The sequence below is a fragment of the Spea bombifrons genome, chromosome 1 (assembly GCF_027358695.1).
Source record: "Spea bombifrons isolate aSpeBom1 chromosome 1, aSpeBom1.2.pri, whole genome shotgun sequence".
Classification (NCBI taxonomy): domain Eukaryota; kingdom Metazoa; phylum Chordata; class Amphibia; order Anura; family Pelobatidae; genus Spea; species Spea bombifrons.
In genome coordinates, this window is record NC_071087.1 from 68,929,192 (window position 1) to 68,937,856 (window position 8,665).

Consider the following 8,665-nt stretch of genomic DNA (forward strand, 5'->3'; position numbering starts at 1 on the left):
CTTGTCCCCAAGCAGTACTGGGAGTTCTTCAATGTTTTCTCTAAAAAACAAGCCGAACGTTTGCCTCCACATAGGCCCTATGACTGTGCCATTGACTTGTTACCTGGTACCATGCCTCCATGTGGGCGCACCTATCCGTTATCAGAACCTGAAAATGAACACTTGAACAATATATAAAGGAGAGCCTAGAAAAGGGCTTCATACGGCCATCCTCATCACCAGCAGGTGCCGGTTTCTTCTTTGTCTCAAAAAAGGAAGGCTCTCTTCGACCTTGCATCGATTATCGGGGTCTCAATCGCATTACCATCAAAAATAGATATCCTCTACGACAGACTGAAAGGGGCGACTATCTTCACCAAACTGGATCTGAGAGGGGCCTATAATCTCATACGGATAAAACGAAACGACGAATGGAAAACCCCTTTCAACACACGGTTCGGCCACTATGAATCCCGAGTGATGCCATTTGGCCTCTGCAATGTGCCAGCTGTGTTTCAGGCTTTCGTAAACGACATCTTCCGGGACATGTTTACCTCGACTACATTCTTGTGTTTTCACCGGACATAGACTCCCATCGTAAGAATCTCTGTTCCGTGTTGCAGCGCTTACGGGAACACGGCCTATACGCGAAACCCGAGAAATGTGAATTCGAAAAAGACAGCCTGCCATTCCTAGGGTATATCATGTCGGCCAAGGGTCTGGAGATGGACCCCAATAAACTAAAAGCGATCACAGCATGGCCGATCCCTCGGACCTTAAAAGCCATACAACGGTTCCTAGGTTTCGCAAACTACTACCGGCGCTTCACCCGCAATTACTCCAGCATTGCAGCTCCTATTATTGCACTCACCAAAAAAGGAGCCAATCCTAAACTCTGGTCTGTCGAGGCCATCAAAGCGTTTAACCGGTTAAAACAAGCCTTCATTTCGGCCCCGATTTCGGCCTATTCTGGAGGTAGACGCATCAGAAATCGGTGCAGGCGCTGTCCTCTCGCAATGCAACCCAACCACTTCCAAGTGTCTTCGCGAAGAGATTTATGCCTGCGGAACGCAATTATGATGCAGGGAACCGGGAATTACTGGCAGTCAAACTCGCCTTTGAGGAGTGGCGACATCTCCTCGAAGGTACCAAACAACCCGTCATGGTCATGACTGACCATAAAAACTTACAGTACATAGAAGGCGCACGACGGATGAACCCACGTTAAGCCAGATGGGCACTATTCTTCACACGACTTAACTATGTGATGACATACCGACCTGGTTCTCAAAACACCAAAGCAGATGCCCTCTCTTGACAATTTGACAGCCATCGCGACACCCATCAAGACGATCCCATCATACCACAAACACGCATCATATCGTTCCTGTCTTCCAGTGTGACATCCACACGTATATCGCAGCATGTCCTCAGTGCTCCCGTCACAAGTCTCCACACACCCGTCCTCACGGCCTCTTATTGCCTCTTCCTCTGCCCAAGACCCCTTGGACTCATATTTCCATGGACTCTCAGGGAAACAACACCATACTCGTGGTGGTTGACCGGTTCTCCAAACAAGCCCATTTCATCGCCCTGCCACGGCTTCCCGCGGCATCACAGCTGGCGGATGTGTTCATCAGAGAGGTGGCTCGTTTACATGGGGTACCCCTCCACGTGGTATCCGACAGGGGGCCTCAATTCATTTCTCGTTACTGGAAATCCCTCTGCCTCAAGCTAGGCATTCGATTGCATCTAACGTCTGCCTACCATCCACAATCCAACGGACAAACGGAGCGCACCAACCAGACTCTTAAAAAATATCTGCGCATGTATATCAATGACAGACAAGATAACTGGTCTTCCCTCCTTCCCTTGGAAGAGATGGCATATAACAATGTTCTAAACGCAGCCTTGCACTGTACTCCTTTTATGCCGCTCTGGGATACCGTCGTCATGCCACCTCTCTCCTTGTCCCCGAAGTGTCGGCATGCCTGCTGTGGAGGAACGCGTCACCAATCGAAAGCATTGGTTCTGAGAGCACAGCTGGCCAGAGAGCAGGTTCGCAGCAAAACCGCTGCCGACAAACAGCAAACTCCTCGACCCCGGTATAAGATCGGAGATTACGTGTGGTTATCAACACGTAATGTTGCCCTTCATCAACCCAGTAGGTCTCTGGGTCCCATATTCATCGGCCCCTTTCGCATCCTCAAGAAGGTCAATGAGGTGGCGATGTCTCTCGCTCTTCCTTCTTCCATGAGAATCCCCAACACCTTCCATGTGTCCCTCCTAAAGCCTTACGTCGCCAACCGTTTTTCCGTTGCTCGTCGTCCTCCTGCTCCTGTTCTCGTCCGTGGTCATGAGGAACATGTCGTCAGTCGTGTCCTTGATTCTCGCTGGCACCGGGATTCTCTTCAGTACTTGATAGATTGGAAGGGGTATGGGCCTGAGGAGCGGTCCTGGCTCCTTGCTCACGCTGTTCATGCCCCTTTCTGTATTTCTCGCTTCCATGCTCCCTGTCCGCACTGTCCTGGTCCTTCACGCTCGGGGCGCACTCCTGTTAAAGAGGTCGTTCAGGAGCGCCCTGACACCCTCTGCGAAGCGCAGAGACAACTTGTTTAAGCTCAGTGATGAGCAGGGAAAAGTCAGATTTCCAAGGCGCCGAGGAGAAGATCTGAGCCACCTCCGGCGGGTGAGATGTAGCGGGTAAGTTCGGCAACGGAGCAGGATCTTCTGCAGAGGAAGAACTGGTGGAAGATGCGGCCTTTCGGTCTTCCGAGGCCTGTGAGGCCAAATCGCGAGTCCAAAGTAGACTTTCTGGAGCGTCCCATGGCAAAATGCAGGTGCAGAGCTGCGGTAGATGTGCGAGTGGCGGCAGAGCAACCAGCTCATGCGGCCCTTTCCTTCGATAGTCAGACCCCCCCCGAACACAGCTTTAAATATAAATGACAGACAGTGTCTACAAACAGAATTAGTAAAAAAAACTGTACAATACTTACTGTGAAGAACATCCTTTGACTGTGGCATCATCAATTTTGTGGCCCTAGATTCCCATGAACCACTACTTCCCAACAAAATAAAACGCACTTGCACACGCTGTTGGGTAAAAATTGGCCACTGACTTAATATGTATGGGAAACAAATCTATGAACGTAATATGTTAACATAATACAGTTAGTGTCAGAGTTACTACCAAACATAATACAGTACATACAGTACTGACTGACTAGGCTTGCCTGACTACTCTTCTGCTGATCCTGCATTTCCCAACAAGTGTACCATAATTGACTTGTCTTACTACCAGCGCTGCACACCAGCCTCTAGTTTGTATGACTATCCGCTTAGTGTAACAAACTCGGCTGTGTCCGACCTCCTACCCGCATCCCACAACCAGATGTTTCCAAGCCATTCATGGTTGAGGTGGAGGCCTGCATTGTCCAAAATGTATACCGTGTTTGCCTAGCTTCTCCTGACATTGCTCTCAGCTTTCAATTTGGCTTTTGTTCCTGTGATCTCCTGGTATTGACACGGCTTGTCTGACTATGTGTGCCATGGATAGTCCCCAATCCGAACTCTACATCCTGCCATGGCGCATCTGCCTTTGTACCTATCTCACGCTTATTGACCAGTCGTATTCCTCCTGTTCTGCCAGCACACTCCAATATGTATATATATATATATATATATATATATATATATATATATGTATATACAGCCTCCTGTGTCTTTATCTACCAGTCATAAGGCATCAAAAGGTACAGAGCCTTTGGTATCCCCTGCAACTGGGCCCCTTCCCGACCTGCTCCCCGGGTCCTGACAAAGGATCACTACCTGGTACACTGGAAGGGATATGGTCCTGAAGAAAGGTCATGGGTCCCTTCCTGTGATCTGCATGTCGCTGCTTTGCTGAAGAAGTTCCATGCTGATCATCTGAACAAATGAGCCAGTTGCTGATGCCAGTAAGCCGTTGTGAAGGTAACACCTGTATCCCGACTGGATACTACCTCCAAATTGGACTCATTTAGCCCGAGACGAGACTCAGGAACAGCATACACCACCGGGAAAATAAGGGATTACAGCATGTTACTCCAAACATACCAATGTTGGAGTTTAAGCAGGAAGTATAGCTCACTAGACAAGACAAGTGTAGGATGAAAGCATAACTGACACACACAGGTATTTATACACAATACACAGCATATCCAATAAACATACAAAGGCCTCCTTCGGGTCTAGCAAGGGGAATACACAAACAGTACATTGGGATCATAGGATTGTCACAGAGCTGGATAGTCTGACCGACTATCTCTGCTGACTTGTGCTCCCTTAGCCTGGGACAACACACTCTTTCCCTGGTTTCCCAGTCACTAGCCGAACTCAGTGTAGGGTATAAACAAAATGAAGACTGCTTTATTTTTCACACACATGGCTGGATATAGTGAATACAATAGGTACACAACCGCCCCCATAATCTGTCTCCCAATCGCCACTATCTATTACTGGCTGAAATCAGTTCCAGGGTTTGGCCGGAGTAAACGTCTGTAGTAGTGGAACTGGGGTGGGGGTTACTGACTTATCAACATATTAGTGCACCATGGGATGGGGAAGAAGATTCTGACATTAAACTAAAACAATGGCTGTCTCTCCCGGGTTGAAGATCCTGGCTGTTGGCAGTGGCGTCGCCAGGGGGGGGCAGAGGGGGCCATGCCCCCCCTACATTATGCTGTGCCCCCCAGTGTGCCCCCCCAATTGAAACACCATACCATTGACCCGGTGTGCCAGAACACTAAGCTCCAATTGCAGCCGATGTGGCTGACAGTTTCAAAGCGGCTGTAAAACCGCCTCCGCTGGCTGCTTAATGGATTGCCGGCATGCCGATCACTGACTGAGGCTCTTCGTCCCGCCCCTTTGAAGGGGGCGGGCTCTTACGGAACAGTTGCTTGTCACTGCCTGACAGGGAGAAGAGCATGAGGGAGAAGAGCAGTCTGCTGTGTTACAGTGGAAGAATGAAGGCCAGCAAAAAAGTATTTTATTTTAAATAAATAGTGGAGGTGACAGAAGGAGGGACATTAACAAGGGGGGGGGCTGCATTGGGAAAATTAAATAATACAAAAAGATGGTGGCTGGGGACATAATTACACATCAGGGTGGTTAGAAGGATGTCACATATCAATACACAAACGGGGGAGGGGGTTAATACACATGGGTATGGGGGCCATTATATTAACCAGTACAAGGGGTTGGTGCATCAATACACAAGGGAGGGGGGCTGGCTGGGGGCATCAAATAAATCAATACACAAGGGAGGGGGGGCTGGCTGGGGGCATCAAATAAATCAATACACAAGGGTGTATTGCAAAAATGCACAAAGGGGGGTGGCTGGGGGGGGCACAAATACACAAGGGTCAATACACACAAACAGCAAAGCAATGTGGAAGGCATTTTATATGGTTATCCCATCCTGATGTGGGGGTTCATGTGGGAGCAGAGCCTGTCCTGGTGTATGTGTTTGGGTGTCAGTCTGGCAGAGCCTGTCCTGATATGTGTTTGGTCATCTGTTTCCTGGCACTTTACTTGCTGTAGAGGGTTAAATAGAACTTTGTAATTTTTATTTATCCAGATTTTGTGGTCACTTCAGAGGACAAAACTTTCTAGGCCTAGAAATCAGAGGAAAAGTAAAGGTTTTGTGTTATTTACTCTTATTTCAATCTGAATGTATTATTAAAAGTTAGATGTTGGTTCAGAGTTTGTGAAACTCAATTCTTGATTTCATTATACAGGACACTATTCCCCTTTGGTTTCACAGGCCTTCACAGACCAAGTGGTACTCAGCTTAGTTATATGCAGCTGTATGCATTGTGTTATCTGTGATGAGGTGTTTATTTGGTGACGCAGCGCTAAGATGGTTGTGATGCATTAATGGCTAAAAGTTTTGTTGAAGTTTCCATTATGTCTAATCTCCTTAATTTATTTGGGCCTTTTAACTTTTTTGATTTCTGGGATTTTAATAATGTGATAAAAAAGAATGATTTATAGTTGTTTGGATGTCAAATAGTGTGTCAAATTCTGTTGATCTGTATCGGCTAAGTTTCCATACATTATTTATGTATACCTGCAAATACAGGTTTTTTTTTATCTCATTCAGTTGCGTGTGCTGTTTCCATGTGTTGTTTATTTGATCTATACCTGAACTACAGGGTGTAAGTAAAAGAGTGGTATGGTTTAGTGAATGAGGGGACAAAGGGACTCTGGGGATGATTACAGGGGAGAGGACCTCTCAATGTCACGGTGCAGGCAGAAGGAGGGAACACTGCACTGACTCTCACTGTCTTCCCCTGATCTGCAGTCAGTGTGGCAAATATATTGGCAGCAGGGTCTAATATTAATATATATTGGCTGCAGGGGCTAATTTAAATATATATCGGAAGCTGGGACTAATATTTATATATATCGGCAGCAGGGGCTAATATTAATATATATTGGCTGCATGGCCTATTATCAATAAATATTGGCTGCAGAGGCTAATAATATATATCGGCAGTAGGGGCTAATATTAATATATGTTGGCAGCAGGGTATAATTTCTATGTATCCGCAGCAGGGGCTAATATTAATATATATCCGCAGCAGGGGTTAATATTAATATATATTGGAAGCAGGGTGTAATATTTCTATATATCTGCAGCAGGGTCTAGTATTTATATATATTGTCAGCAGGGGCTAATGTTAAAGAATGAAAAATAACTGTCACTTTAGCTGTTATTTTGAAATCATATTTTAATCACAGTCTTTACTTCTAGGGCTGCAACAACTAATCGATAAAATCGATAATAATCAATAATGAAAATCGTTGCCAACGAATTTCATTATCGATTAGTTGAATCGATTTTTATCGATTATAAAATGAGGGTTTTTTCAGATCTGAAAAATACCCCTCATTATATAATCAGTTTAGTCTGACTCACAGCAGCAGCTCCTACTTACCAGTCCCTCCCTGTAATCACTGTGACAACTGGCCCCGTCCCTTCCTTCTCCCAGAAGGCCAGAACAACATGGCTGTGACACTCATCTAACTGTAAGTATAAAATTAATATTTGGGCTGCTGAAAGTTAGGGGAGGTAGGGGTTAATTTAGGGGCAGTTATGGTTAATGGGGTGTTTAGGGTTAATTTAGGGGCAGTTATGGTTAATGGGGTGTTTAGGGGCAGCTATGGTTAATGGGGTGTTTAGGGTTAATTTAGGGGCAGTTATGGTTAATGAGGTGTTTAGGGTTAATATAGGAGCAGCTGTGGTTAATGGGGTGTTTGGGGTTAATTTGAGGCAGTTGTGGTTAATGGGGTGTTTAGGGTTAATTTAGGGGCTGTTGTGGTTGATGGGGGTCTTTAGGGTTAATTTAGGGGATGCTGTGGTTAATGGGGTGTTTAGGGTTAATTTAGGGTAGTTGTGTTTGATGGGGTATTTAGAGTTAATTTAGGGATAGTTATGGTTAATGGGGTGTTTAGTGTTAATTTAATGATGAGGACTGAGGGTTAATTTAATAAAGTTAACTTAAGGCGCAGTTAGAGGTAAAGGGGGGCAGACTAAGGGGAATCTAAATCCTGGGGGCAGTGAAGATTAACCCATTACTTATTTATAAAAGTATGGAGTCAGTGTGCTGTGAACAGGTCTGTGACTCTGAGGGGACTATGAGATATCTGGGGGGTATAAGGCATATCTGGGGAGGATGGAGTGACATATCTGGGGGTAGGGGTATAAGGCATATACGGTATATAAGGCATATGTGGGGAGGCCAGTGTGGCATGTCTGGGAGGCAGTGTGGCATGTCTGGGGAGGATGGAGTGGTGTATCAGGGGGTATAAGGCATATCAGGCACAGTGGCATATGTGGGGGTAGAGTGGAGTGGCATATGCGGGAGGCAGCGTGGAGTGGCATATGTGGGAGGCAGCGTGGAGTGGCATATGTGGGAGGCAGCGTGGAGTGGTATATGTGGGAGGCAGCGTGGCATATGTGGGAGGCAGCGTGGAGTGGTATATGTGGGAGGCAGCGTGGAGTAGAATATGTGGGAGGCAGCGTGCAGTGGCATGTCTGGGAGGCAGCGTGGCATGTCTGGGAGGCAGCGTGGCGTGTCTGGGAGGCAGCGTGGCAAGCCTGGGCTCAAATGTGCATAAATTGGGGGGGCTGGTTGGGAAATAAAGACAAGAAATGCATTTCATCAGTTTTTTTTTTATTCTGCGTTTGTATTTAACATCATTTGTTTATTAAATTATTTTAAATAAATGAAAAATGTACATTCATTTTTTTTATCCGATTAATCGATTAATCGAAAAAATTATCGGCCAACTAATCGATTATGAAAATAATCGTTAGTTGCAGCCCTATTTACTTCAAAGAGATAAATACATATTATGTAGTTAAAAATGCACGTCTTACGTGTGTATGTGTATATATATATATATATATATATATATATATATATATATATATATATATATAGTATCCCTCAGTGCTTGTGGAGAGAGGACGACATCCTTTTGCCTCGGTCCCTGGCCTCCCATGTGCCCCCCCTAAATATGAAAGCTGGAGACGCCACTGGCCAGAGATAATCCCCTCAGCAAGTGATGAAATAATATACTTGTGAGGATAGCAGAAAACATGGGGAGACACAGGAAAAAGTTATAATATACAATATCA

At 45.8% G+C, this 8,665-nt stretch overlaps 1 long non-coding RNA gene across 1 annotated transcript; it reads left to right on the top strand.

Moving 5' to 3' along the window:
- Positions 1–7,800: 7,800 nt before the first annotated feature.
- Positions 7,801–8,186, top strand: LOC128475542 (uncharacterized). Its single transcript, XR_008346603.1, has 2 exons — positions 7,801–7,868; positions 8,092–8,186. It is a non-coding gene; the product is annotated as an uncharacterized LOC128475542 (long non-coding RNA).
- Positions 8,187–8,665: the final 479 nt, after the last annotated feature.